Source organism: Simochromis diagramma, unplaced genomic scaffold, assembly GCF_900408965.1.
Source record: "Simochromis diagramma unplaced genomic scaffold, fSimDia1.1 OVJJ01000141.1, whole genome shotgun sequence".
In the NCBI taxonomy this organism is placed as follows: Eukaryota; Metazoa; Chordata; class Actinopteri; order Cichliformes; family Cichlidae; genus Simochromis; species Simochromis diagramma.
The window spans coordinates 1-14,516 of NW_024387350.1; the positions used below are offsets into that span (position 1 = coordinate 1).

A 14,516-nucleotide genomic window follows, 5' to 3' on the forward strand; every position below is an offset into this window, starting at 1 on the left:
CATAAAATTAAGGAAACAAAATTTCAAATGTGGGATTTTTGCTTTCTCGTTTTAGGGCTTGTTGCTTAGAAAATCCCATTTTAAAAGTATGTCCAGAGCATGTTACTAAAACTGTTGTTAATACATCTGCAAACTCTGTGACATCATGTTGCATTTATAACAGAGTGTAAAAATATGTACAAGGAAGTTCTACTGGTGGGATGATCTGACAGAACACGCCTGTCCAGTTTATTCAGCTCACTCAGTCAAGAAACGGTTTTCATGAACTCTGACATCAGAATTTCAGTCTTTTTGTGCTTGGCCTAACTGTGAAAGTGTGCTCTGTACTCATTGAACAAATTGAAGGTTTCAGCGAAAAATACAAAAACTGGATATAAAATAGGAAAATCTCAAGTTTATGGAATTCCTCATGACCTTGAAAGCAGCTTTGCACAATAACTCTGTGCAAGAAAGTTTCTATCTCCTGACAACAGGACAATAAGTTAAATTTTGAGTTTTTGAGTTTCTCTTCATCCACTGTGTAGGTTAAAATAAACTGGATGTGTATCGGCACTGAAGTTAATTACTTAAAGAAGTTATTTTGTCCATTTTATTTTACTTGAAGTAACAGGGAAGGTGCTTCCAGTCAACAGAAAAATAACTATAAATGTCGTCTCAGGCTAATTCCTGAATGAATATATAACATTGTTTCAATGTTGAAAATGAAATTATCATTTAAAAGCAAATGGTTGGAGTTCACAAAGTGATAAAACTGTGTCTTAAATTATTCATTTTCTTGTTTGAATTTTAACCTGACAGAGTGAACTGAGTGTACCTTGTACGTGTGCAGATGGTAATTAAATCTCTGTGGGGGGAAACCCAGATCAGCTTAGTGTAATGTTATTTTGATGCCATTTTAATTCTTAACTTCAGCACAACGAGTGTTGTGTTTGTTTTTTATATCGCTGCTCACACTAAATTTAAACATCTTCTTCCTCCAGGTCCAATGAGACTATAGTAGATGAAATCTGCCATGGCAACAGTGAGGCTTTGGGGTGGAGCGTCTGAGAGAAATGCTGAAACTGCTGCCAGAGTCTGAAGAGGTGACACACACACACACACACACACACACACACACTCTGATGTGTTTTTTTTTATCTGATCCATCTTTTTGCACTCATGAAGGTGAAGAAACTGAAGGCACACCGCGGCGAAGTCTCTCAGCTCTCATTGGCCGATTCCTTCATGTACCGGCTGATTCAGGTGCCCAGGTGAGCGCTGAACTTTACTTAGTTATTCAGTTTTATGCTGCGTTCAACTTTCACTGCAAGTTTCAGAAATTAGAATTAAACCTTTATGTTTTTTTTTTAACATTTCCGATATTCATGCAAGATCCATGAAACAGTTTTACACTGAAAATACTTCCACTGTCTGTACAGTTTCACCGTTGCATTCACTGCAATACTGCACCAAAAAAGTACATTTTTGTTGTACTTGTATATTTACAACATTAAACATAAATACTTTTACTGGCTGTACAGTGGTTACTTTGAATTTTTACAGTGAAAACATGATGCACTGGTGTGAAACAGTGTTGGGTAAAAGTGGCCTGTGTACCAGCTCTAGCTCTAAGTGGGGGAAAATGTTTTTGTATCACTAAACAGGACCTTGTGACAGTTAACAGAGCTGACTCACAGTGACTCAGGAATCATAACCGTTAATGCATCAATTTGTGCTCAACAAAACAAACAAATGTTAGTAAGTAGCTGCTGCTGGAGCGCTGGTAATGTGACATCTGCCTTCAGATCATTTCAAAAACATCAAGCTGAATCAATTGCATGCCTGCAGCTCCCCCACACACCAATAACAACATCTCCTTAATGAGATGCGCTAAAAATAGTCCCACAGTTCAAACTAATTGCCAGCTGCTGGTATACAGTTACTACGAGAGTATGTAAAGTAGTAGCATTAGCTGTATTTAGTGATGTGTACCAGCTTGGACGCAAAATAAAAATGTATTAATCAATTCATTTTCACCTCTCTCTCTCTCGGTCTGCAGTTACACAGTCCGCATTGAATCCATGCTCTTAAAGGAGGATTTTCCGGCAGCGTGCGAGGCCATGAAACGGGACATTAAGATCCTTCGCGCCGCCATCAAAGGTAACACGCTCGCAGCATCAGGCGGCACGGATGAGCTGCTCTCTGCATGCAGCCGCTGTTGGGAGCTCACACAGGCCACAGCTCTGCTTTCTCTTCTCTTACTTATTGTCTCAGTGTCAACGCAGAGCAGAGAAGGACCAGAACCAACACTGAGTGTGTTACAATGTTTTATTCCTTACCACAAGCAAATGTGCTGCAGGAGGCAGGTAGAGATTATGTGGCCAGACTGCTTCTATCTGTGTTGTATGAACTGAAATTACTGAGAGAATGGCATGAACACCAACGATGGTGGTGGAGCTGTAAAACTTTTTAGAGCAAACTCATCAACTTTTTAAAATTAATTTTACATTTTTAAAAAAAGTAACGTTGACTCCTGACACTGGGATCAGGGCACTGAGGTAAAGTGGGGTTTGGTCAAATATACAATAAATAATAGGTGTTAAAAGTTGCATAGAGCATGTTTATAGTTACACTCTGAGATGCAGCTCATTGCTGCTGATGACCTTACTCTGTGTCTCGGCAATGAACAAACAACAAAGAAATCACACCGACTCACATCCATCAAAAACATTAAAAACCTCCAGAAAAGTTATTTTTCTTGACTCCAAACATAAGGTTCTGTTTGGGGTCGTCATCAGTGATGACATCGATCTCAGAGGATTCATTTAGCTTCAGAATCACCACGCAGAGGTGTAACCAAGAAGCTTCTAGAAACACTTTCACAGATTTAGCAGATTCTGTTACACAGATTGTGTTACAGTGTCTCAGAATCAGTACTTTCACCTTTAAGTGAAGGAGTGAGCCGTTTGATTCAGAAGTTGTAAAAAAATAAAGAAAGAAAAGAGATCTGTGTATGAAACTCTGGAATATTTTTAACAAAAATAAAATAATAATAAAAAAGATGAAAAGAAATAAAACACAATAAATCTGGACTGAATGTCGTTGGTGCAGAAATACCTGCAGTAAAGCCTTCTCCTCGTTTACACCCTCCACCCAATACAGACTAACACCTTCAGTATTTTTAGCAGTGTGTGTGTGAACTTGATAACTGCCTGAACTGTTAACTAACCTTCCACATGCTAACACTGCATGTGATAATACAGCAAACCCAGTGGGATTTTAGCACCATAAGCTTATGTTATCTGTATCTTTACTGCACAGGTTTGTGTTTTTTCTCTCTTTACTCTCTTTTTACACAGTTATTTCCAGCAGGTGATGCTTTTGCATTAGTTTATCCTTTATGTACTGACACAAATGAAGACATCATTTCTTTTACTTGTCTCCGTCCTCCAGAATTAATGTGTTGCGAGGAGCTCCATGCTGTTCTCCACCTGGTGCTGCAGGCCGGAAACCTCCTTAACGCTGTGAGTAGGAAAAAAAACATTGTACAGCATCAATGAATAATTAGATGAGGGAGAAAAAAGTGGATAGATGGTGGAAGAAGAAAAAGAAATACAAGAAGGAAGAAGAGGCAACAAAAGGCTTTTTAGTTTACACCCTTTATTTCCGTGACAATAAGTTAATATTAGAATTCTGGTTTATTCCTGTTTTCTGTACATAACCTAAAACTTTGCACGGAAACTTTTTTTTTAGAGTGAGTCAAGATGAAAATCAGACGTAATATACTCTTTTTAAAAACACTCACAATATTAATACGAGTGTCAAGTGGTCACTGGAGGCTGGCTCCAAAATTGAGTCAGTCCCAACAAAAACTCATGTTTTAAATGTTCAACTTTAGATCAGAATTAAACATGTTTACTGTGTGCTACAAATAGATTTAGATTCATATGTACAGTTTAACCATGAGATTAACTGTAACTTTGGCTACGTTCACACTGTAGGTCTTATTAATGCTCAACTCTGATTTTTTTTGATCAAATCTGACTTTTGTGTCTGCTTGTTCACACTGCAGATAAAATCTGACAGCAAACGCGCTCTAGTGTGAACCCTCAAAGCGGCCCGCTGTGCAAAAGAAGACGTCACACACAATGCGCTCTGTTTAGACCCAGACTGAACAGTATTGTTTGACTGTTGGCCCTTAATATAAAGACTTGTTTCAGACTTTACGTTTCCCAATTTTGCTTTAAATTATAAAGTTATTGTGTTATTTACATATGGCCTAATAATGATCCTTATTGCTGTTTTAGAGGAGCGCTGCTTCAAAGGATACTTGCAGATTTCTCTCAGAATCTGCAGGTTATACAGTACAAATAAAATGTTCACGTTTCTCCAACGTTGTCTGCCCAACAGTTTCTCTGGATGGACAGGAAGTGTTCATGATGTCTTCTCTGGCGCTGATAATTGGCGTCTGTCTTGTGTTGGTGACGTAAAAGACGGATTTAATGCGACGTGGCCGTTCAACAGCAGTCGCTTTCTGAAACATCAGATATGTATCGGATTCAGTACCACATACGAAAGTGACCTGGGTCGGATTTGAAAATATTAGATTTGTGCCGTTCACACTGTCATACCATGATCGGATATGGGTCGCAGAGGGTCGGATTTGATGCGCTTTCGCCTGCAGTGTTAACGTAGCCTTAGACTTCAAGTTATCATCCAAATATAGGCTCTTGTTTTAAAAACTGACATGATGGCGGCCAAAACCATGCGTGACAGCATGGTGGCTAAATCCATCATTTAATTACAGTCAGGGTATCACTATGAACAATTTATCACTCACAAATTGATTGGAAATAATATAGTGTCTTCTAAAGGTTTTAAATTTCAAAATGATTTGTTTTTAATTCATAACTGTTGGTTGTCTTATACACAGTGTGGACCAATGACATGCATTCATTGGTGAACAGATGCAGAAATCAGACTCGTGCAAAATGTAACAGTGACTGAAAATGATGAAAGAAAATCATACAAAAACTATTTATGAATCTGAGTAAAAGTTCAAATTGTGGATCTAAATAAAATTTTATGCATAAAACAGGTTGGTGCACTAAATTAAGCAGCCTCCAAAGAGGATATTTAAATCAAGTTATTAAATTTGAACGACATGGAAATAACGATATGACCAACACAGCTACACATTAATTAATAAAATCAGAGTATGCTGTATGTATATGTAGGTATAATTAAAGGCGAAAGAAAATTAGATCCCAAATAACTGCAAATTCATTAATGAGCATAAAAAGCTGCATTTATCAATGTAAAAAACTCAAAGCAAGCTGTTTCTTGAACTGATTGATTATTTCAACAAACACAAATATATGTAAATGTAATGAAAATTGTCTTTGTTCAAACAAAGTCAGTTATTAATTAGACAATAAATGATAAGATATCAAAATAGTATCTGTAAAGTGTGACTGACAGGAAACTGCACAACGATGAGTGCTCTGCAAAAATGTGGAGACCAAAGAAACTGCAAACTAAAACAGACATTTTAACCAACATTGTTTTGTAAGTAAATCAACATTTCACTGCATAATAATGAGAATATGCCCACATGCTATCCACTCTAATAATAATGCCTAAGGGAAGCATGTACATGTACATGGACTAGTGTAGAGATGGATCCCATGTCAGAGGCAACAAAGTGGGCATTAGTGACAATGTGGTCTGAGCAACAATGAGGAGACCAAAGGAAAGTCAAAACTAAATCGCATTTTAATCAACTATCCCTCAGTGACATTTATTTCAGTTTAATGAATTCTGCAGAGACGCCCTCAAAAAATAAAAGTCCAGCATAGAGCGGCTGAGTGAATGTGGTCTGGACTCTGTGGAGGAGAGTCATGGTTTCAGAGACTCTGTAGAAAGACAGAATACCTGCTCTGTGATCCAGGTACACTCCTACTCTGGAGGACCGAGGACCTGAGAGGACAGTTTGGAGATTGTTGTGCCAAAATGTATAACTGCTTGTGTCACAATCTAATGCCCAAGATTTTCATTATATCCAAAAAAACATTCATTGCCAAACCCTGCTCTGCTGATATTCTTGTATGCGACTGCTACATAAACTCCTCCCCCTCTCCACTCCACCTCCCAGTAACAACGTCCAGTCAGACTTTCTCTACTCAGGACCTGATAACATCCAGTGAATCTGTCTGGATGATCAGAATAAGACTGTCGTTGTTCCATAAATGTTGCTTTTCTGTTTCCTTCAGATAATAACAGACGTGTGTTTGCTGTGTTTGGATCCAGTGTGATTTCATGTGAATATTTTAAGAATCCAGCTCTGGTCTTTGGCTCTGCTGGTGACAGTAAAACATCCTCTTCAGTGACTGTCAGTGAGATGTTTGTCCATTCCTCTCTCAGAATGTTCTGTAGTTTATCTCTGGTCTCTGACACAGCTGCTGTCACATCCTCAAAGTAGCTCAGAGGACGAATATTGATGCTGGATGAGTGTGTAGACTCACTGAGTGCTGACAGTGAGGGGTAGTTGTGTAGAAACTGGTTGTGATCCTCTGTGTGTGAGAGCTGCTCCAGCTCGCCGTCTTTCCTCTTCAGCTCAGCGATCTCCTGCTCCAGCTTCTCCTGAAGCTCTTTGACTCGACTCACTTCAGTTTCCTGCTGGGCTGATCTGACCTGCTGCTTCACATCAGAGCTTCTTTTCTGGAGGAGACGGATCAGCTCAGTGAACATCTTCTCACTGTCCTCCACTGCTTTATCAGCAGAGCCATTGATGGCCTCCACCTCCTGTTGAAGCAGCTTCACATCTTTCTCTCGCTCCTGGATTCTCTGCTGGATGTTTAGTCGTCTCACCTCGAGCTCCTTCTGCTTCTCAGTCCTTTCTGCTGCAGCTGGGACTGTTTCATGGCCTTTATGTTCATCCATCAAGCAGAGATAACAGATACTCTGCTGATCAGTACGACAGAAAATCTTCATCACCTCATCATGACGAGAGCAGATGTTGTCCTGGAGCTTCACAGAAGTTTTAACAGCTTATGCGTTCTAAAAGTTTGAGATTCATAGTGAGGTTGGAGGTGTTTCTCACAGTAAGAGGCCAGACAGACTAAACAGGACTTGATGGCTTTCAGCTTCCTCCCAGTGCAGACATCACAGGCCACATCTTCAGGTCCAGCATAGCAGTGATCAGCTGGAGCAGCTTGGAGTCCAGTCTTCTTCAGCTGCTCCACCAAAGCTGCTAACATGGTGTTTTTCTCCAGGACAGGCCTCGGTGTGAAAGTCTTCCTGCACTGAGGGCAGCTGTGGATTCCCTTCCTGTCCTCTTCATCCCAGAAACTTTAATACAGTTCCTGCAGTAGCTGTGTCCACAGGCTGTAGTCACCGGATCCTTCAGTAGATCCAAACAGATGGAACAAGAGAAGGTTTCTCGGTCCAGCTGAACTCCTTTCTGTGCCCATTTCTCCTCTCAGTGTCAGTGACTGTGTGAGTTTCTCTAATACTGATGCAATACAGGAAAAGATTTGGGTGTTTTTCATAAACAGGAAGTGGGAGTGGTTATGAGGCCTTGACTTATTCCAAGAGGAGAAGTGGTTTCAAGCAGACGGCGTGTGGTCATTTTTCACACAGCAGAGCACATTTAAAAATGTTTGTCTGTGTTAAATTGTTCGGAGGTTGATCTGCAGTTTTAATCACAGCCAGTCACTCTGCTGTTGAAGTACTACTTTTATTTCTGACGGTTTAGATTGCTAGTTTGAGCAGAAGTTGTATTTTAGTGTTACATACTAAGATTATGTAAATAAGCTGTCATTTAAAATCTCAGGGTCTGATTGCATGAGCTCATTTGACTGTCATGACACAATGATTGCAGAAAAAGTGTATTTATGTTCATTTAATTGATAAATGTTTAACAGAATGAGCTGATAATTGGGCGATACATGTTAGGTGTACAGTCAAACTGGAGACTTGCTGTCTCTACTCTCTCTTATCAGGTAGACTATGGAGACCAACTGCTTTGTGGGAAATGTATTTTTATAGTTTCAGATTCTGTTGTGCAAGTGTTTGAATGTTCACCACTATGAGTTTAATTTCTGTTCTATGTGCGTTGCAGGGAGGGTATGCAGGAAACGCAGTAGGCTTCAAGCTGTCGTCCCTCCTGTCTCTGGCTGACACCAAAGCTAACAAACCAGGCATGAACCTGCTGCACTTTGTCGCTCTGGTGAGTAACGTCATTGTTCATTTCATTTTTGCACATACACCAGTGTGGCTGAAGTCACAAAAACAGTTAAAGTGCTCTTTGGTTGTCAGGCACCATTGGTGAATGAGATTCATCTGAATTTGATCAAGGTTCTGGATGTAGTCGGCTGTGCTGGTTGGCACTCATTGGCAGGAGGTCAGGGACACTACTTCCGAATGGGTAGGCTGGAGATGTGGTCCCTCTTTCTTTTTTTTTTTTTTTAGGGAGGAAGACCCTAAAGACCCTATTTTTATGGGGAATCACACCTTTAGAGTTTCCAGGGAAGATCTATGCTATGATGTGGTTGTCATCCTGGTGTTGCTTTGGGTGTTTGCCATTGTTACAGGCTACTTGGTACCTGGACAACTGCAACCAGAGCTTGGTTCACATTACAGTCAATAAGTCATAGTTATTCCTGGAGAGTGGTGGACTCCGCCACTGCTGGTTTTGTACAGACTCTTTCAGATCTGGTGGTCTCAGAAACACGTCTCTCCTTTTTGCAGATGATACAATCCTTTTTTGATTAATCTATTAATGAAATCAGCTCTTGAGACAGTTTGAGAGAGTTTGAAGCTCAGTGTGAAGTGGTTACAATGAAAATTAGCAGATCCACGTCTTAATGGTTTGAGTGGTGAAGAGAGACTGAAGCTGAAGGGGAAGCTGTTGAGTAACTAGTTGATATAAATTCGAACCCTCAGAATAAAATTGCAGATACAACAGGTGGAAATTAGTTTATTCTGACAAGTTGTTGGTTCAGCTTCAGAGAGTGAGATGCTCAGTAGTTCAGGGGCTCAGAATAGAGCTGCAGGCAAGTCCTACTGGTAGAAGGCCTAAACATGCTGGTGAGATTGTCTTTAAGGTGATTTCATGCAATGTCTACCAGAAGGGGACCCTGGGGCAGAGAATGGGTCTCTTTATGTGGATTGAGAGCACCTCTGTACCACCAAAATGAGCAAGAGGAGGTAGCTGGAAAGAGGGGGTCTCATGTTTTGTTTTTTTGTTTTTCTATAGGAAGCCCATAAAAAAGATGAGAAGCTCTTGGAGTTTCCTCTCAAGCTGAGTCACATCCAGGCTGCAGCCAGGTCAGACATCACTTCATATTATTCACATTAAATACTACAGTTGTCCACATACACCACTACATTTCTCCATCAACCTGTTGGTGGGGATTTATTTATTATACTCCCTTTCCATCATTTTATTACATCTCTACAGAATCTGAGTGAACACCGCCCCCTGCTGGTTTCTTTTCAGTCCTTCATTTGATACTTAAATTACACCAGACACAAAATGAATGAAACCAAAGCAGAAATGAGGCTACATGGATTTGTTTTCCTTCCTTTGGTAGGATCTCATTGGAAACATTGGATGCTGAGCTGCATTTGCTGACATCTCGCACACACTCAGTGGAGGAGAGCATCCAGAGAGACACAGAGCTGCTGCAGCAACTGGACAGCTTTCTGCAGGTAACACACATAGCAGTATTTTAGTTTTATATAATCTTTAAATAAGTGTGTAGTTTAAAAAATATTTTGTGCCTATTATGTTTGTCTCAGCATGCCACATCATCTCTCTGCTCACTCCGCGGCAGTCGGCAACAGCTAAAGAGGGGGCAGCGAGCTGATCGACTTTTTCTGCGAGGACAGAGACACTTTCAGGCTGGACGACTGTTTCAGCATCTTCCACACCTTCTGCTCCAGGTTCACAAATGCTGTCAAGGTACAACTATGAATGCAAATCCATTACACGAGCTGTACAACAATCCACACAAGATCCAGTAGATGTGGTTAAAACTGTTGGTATACTTCAACTGATACATTAGTCTTCATCCCATATTTCATAACACTTCTGATTTACAGTGAAACATATTAGTTTCTAAACCTTCGTTTTGTGTGATTGCCAACAATTTCACCATTGTTGGCTTTTTGGCTCAAGTGTGTGTCCATTGCCTCTGAGTAGTTTGAATTCCCAAACCCTTCTCTCACGATGAGCTGTTGACAGAGACACAAATACCAGACCATAAATCAGGCATAAGAGGAGAAGCTGCATTTAAGGCCCAAGGGTTCACAGTTTGTTTTATTTTTTTGATTTGTTTTGTTTTTGCTTTGATTGTGCATCAGGATCTGATGCACACAGGAATTTTTTTTCAACATGCATAATATCTGTAGGCTATGGAGGACCAGAAGAGTCACGCGCATCAGGAAAATAACTTCTTTCCTTTTTGAAGGAGAACATGGAGAGGGAGGCGAAGGAGGCGGCTCGTCGTCAGCGGCTACAAGAGCTGGAGGAGAAGAAGAGGGCACTCTGGGGCTGGAGGAGAAAAGGTAGGATGACGTACGCAGACACTGTAAAACAAAGTCAATCAAAGATGTCTAACGATGATCCACTCTCTGTTCCCGTTATAGGTGGATGGAGTCTTTGGGCTGCGCTGCCACAGTGAGCTTGAACTGTCCACTGCTTTGTCGCGGCATGACGAGGCCGGACTGTTGATGGAGCCTCCTGACCCTAGGTCCCACCCTCGCCTCACCAGTGAAACAACTCCACAGTCCTCGGGACGTGCTGTGAGCTTACGTCGTTCCCGAAAGTCTCCATCCTGCTCACCATCTATTGCTGCTGAGCAGGAAATAAGCACTTTCCTGGAAAGGCGACTGATCGCAAAACATTCAGCAAAGAGGCAAAGGGAGCAGTTTTCCATCTCCCTCAAGTCCAGGATTCCCAGTGTCCACCCAGACGGGCACCACAAAAATCCTCATCAACCTTCCAAAAGGAGTCCAAAAAACAAAAACCATGCAACTGCCACTTACCCTCAGCCAAAATGCTACCCAGACGTGTGCAAATGCCACTAATCCTGCAAATGAACTTGCAGTCAAACCTACCTCTGACTCAAACCAGCAATCTGAACACAACAACAAAAGCAGCAGTGATCAACCTGGCATGGGTTTAAGCAGCCATGCAACACTTACAACAAGCAAACCAAAAGATGTTGAACTGGTTTTAACTCAGCAGACTGACTGCACTGATAAGAGCTTTCAGCAGAGCACCACTGCTACAGGAAACATGGTGGTGGTTTTAGACAAATGCACGTTGGTTCTGAGCTAAAAGTGTTTGGCAGTGGCGACACCCTCACAAGTCATAGCGAAAACAGACATGTTGGTCTTCATCAAGATGATGTGACAATCACAGATTTGGAAGAAGGGGATGAATTGCAAGTTGATAAGGTGCATAATAATGGCCAACTGATTGTAAATCCAAAACAATCTGATGAGCAAGTCTGTGAGCTCAGCTCTTCTTCAACACCAAGAGAGGGCGATGAGGGGCAAGAGGATAAGGTGGTTGTATGGTGTGTGACGGGTGTGTGCGAGGCTACAAGTGACACACAAAGCACCTATGCAGAAACTGAAAAAGATCAGCATAAGGGTGACAACCAAGGAGGAAACAAACTAACTTCCTCTGCTTTAGCAATGACATGCCTTCAGAACCTCAACCGGCCAATGAAAAACCAGTGCCTGTACCCATCAGCAGCCAACCAGTGCCTGTCCCCCGCTGTGATGACACATCACTGCTTGTTTCTTCCTCTGTGTGGCACCTGAAAGAACCTCCAACACCTAATGTAGTGCCTGCTCTCACAGCAGATGCTTCTGAGAAGATAAAGAACTGGAGGAAGAAGCAGAAGTGTCCACCAACAGGAACAGTGATGGAGTGACCGTCTCAAAACAATCAACAGAAGAGAAAAGCAAAAACAACATGGCATCTAAAGACTCAACCAGTAAAACTGCAAAAGCAGCTTCCTCCACCAAAGTAAAAGCAGAACCAGCAACTCCATCTAAACTACCCAGCAAGAGCCTTCCTACGTCTAAAGTCCAAACTAATGGGAAGAAACCTACCCCAAACACTATCTCTGCATCTGGCAAATCCACAATCTATCCGGACCCTCACAACCTCCGAGAACAAGGACATGAGGAGGGTTGTGCCAATATCCAGGACCAACAGAAGTCCATCCAGAATCAAACATACAGAGAAGAATCGAGGCTCCTCCAGCACCGCAGTGCCCACCAGTCTGACTCCCTCAAAACGAAGCAGTGCTTCCCCTCGACGAGTAGCGAGGCCTGCAAATGCTCCTTCATCCCGACAATCTGGGATCCCCAAGACTTTGGATCCAAAGGACTCAAAGAACCAGAATGTTTCAGGTACTCAGCCATCTGCCCGAGAACAGAACAAGGACTTTCAAGGAAAGATGTCCAGCCAAAAGCCCTTAATGAAACCTAAAGCCCAGCAGGAGGAGAAGATCTGTCGCTCCACACTGCGGGCACTCTCTCAGGGTGGAAGAAGTGGAGCAGGAGGCAGCGTCAGTGCTCCTGCCACTCCTTTGCGCAAAGCCACTAGCTCTTTGTCATCTGTGTTTCCGGGTTTTGCACGGAGCACAGCCTCTTCTTCTTTCAGACGTACTCACACCAACCTTGCTGTTCCTGCTGCTTCCCACTCCCCCAACATTGGGTCAGACCCCTCCCCCAAACCTTCTTCCAAGACCTCCTCCTCTGTTACCCCATCCAGCACCTCCTTGCCTATTACGCGATCAAGATCACTAAGAGTCCATGCGTCAGCAAGATCCTCAGATGTCCAAAACTCTCCCCCTCCTCACAGAGGAAGTCTCAGAGCGTCAAATCATCTCCTCGTGCATCGCGCCACGACTTGCTGGCTCCCCCTAAAGGCCACAGACGGAATGACAGTGACAGTGACAAGTCCGCTCATTCTCAGGACTCGGTCTTGCCCACAAGGCCGCGCTGGAGATAAACTCTTGGTTGTTTTGTTTTGAGGATTTTTTCCTAATCACTCCTCCTTCAGGAAAGTCAGGAGATACACTCCATTATGAAATGTAGATACCTTTTAAAATGTTCAAGTTTAATTTGAGTAACAAAGGAAGATACAATGAGATTGTCTCGTATGGATTTAAATCTTGTTTGTTACCTTGTTTGTTTGTTATTATAGGTTTAAGTGCAGCGGAGCTGAAAGTTCACTACGTTTTCTTTGTACTATATTGTCCTTGTAATGTACTTTAAACAACCACAGAGGGGAAAACAACTTGTTTTCAAGGTATATTTGTATTCTTTCTAAATCTATTAATTGAGAGTACATTCCAAGATTAATGACAATAATGACCTCTCCTCACGACCTCAGGAAAGCCGATGTCTTATCAGAAATCACAGACCTTTTTGTTTTGGTCAGAGTGAAGCTCTGAGATCTCTGGATGAGTCGGGAAATGACTACAGCCTGTGACGTGATTGCTAACAAGCTTTCAGTCAAAACCACACTAACACTAGCAGTTCTGAATAATTTGGTGGCCGTAGCCATGACTTGATCTCTCCTATTAGGCCTACAGACACTTGAGTCAGTCTGTCTGTTAATCCACAGACTAAAGGCTCCTACTATGAGAGTAAGGGGTACGCCGTATTGTATGAAAGAAACTATTACAACCAACATACAAACTGCAAATTTAAACACTGAATTGAAAAGAGGGGAGCTAAAAAACAGAGTGAATAAAATCTAATTTCATTTTATTTGTACTCCCTTTGATTTATTCCTGTGGTACTTTTTTTCCTTTTTGAAAGAGAAATATCTGCAGCTATAAAGATGTACATCTTTGGAGTATCCTGAAAATTCTGCAGTTTTTAAAGGTCATGTGACTGAATGCCTTTTCGATTCACAAGCACCTTTAACTGCACGAACCGTGCTGCAGAATCTCTTTAATCCAGGCTGGACTTCTATAGAAATAATAATATTACTACAATACTAATTGTGTTTTTATAAAGCCTGACATAACTAATCTTTGAGAGCGGTGGTGTCTTTTTTTAAAAACATGATCAGTTTAAACAAGGAGATATTTATAACTCTGATTAAAAACAGACACTTTCTGACTGACTTGGAAAATTCAAGTTGTGTTTTCATATGAGGACATTTTTATGTTTATCTGTCTTTATTTATGTATGTATGTAATGTTTCCCTACTAATTAATAAAGCATTGTTCCTCAGTCACTCTGCGCACTTCATTCAAAGACTGTATTGCACTTTTTTCCTGCCAGAAGACAATGTTTTAATTGAAATAGACTGAAATATCTCGCTTCAAGTGGATGAATGTCTGGAAACATTCACTTTAAAACCAAGCACATTTGAAACTATATACACATTTCCTATTCTTACAGCTGCATTTTGTATCTAATCTTGAGCAGAACGTCTGTGTGTCTGCACCTCTCATTAATTCTGGTCTTGTATCATATTTAAAACAGAGAAACTA

General features: G+C 41.3%; 1 pseudogene; it reads left to right on the forward strand.

The window, feature by feature from the left end:
- The first annotated feature begins 1,026 nt into the window (after positions 1 to 1,026).
- On the forward strand, positions 1,027 to 13,203 carry LOC120718432 (annotated as a pseudogene).
- The last annotated feature ends 1,313 nt before the right edge of the window (positions 13,204 to 14,516 follow it).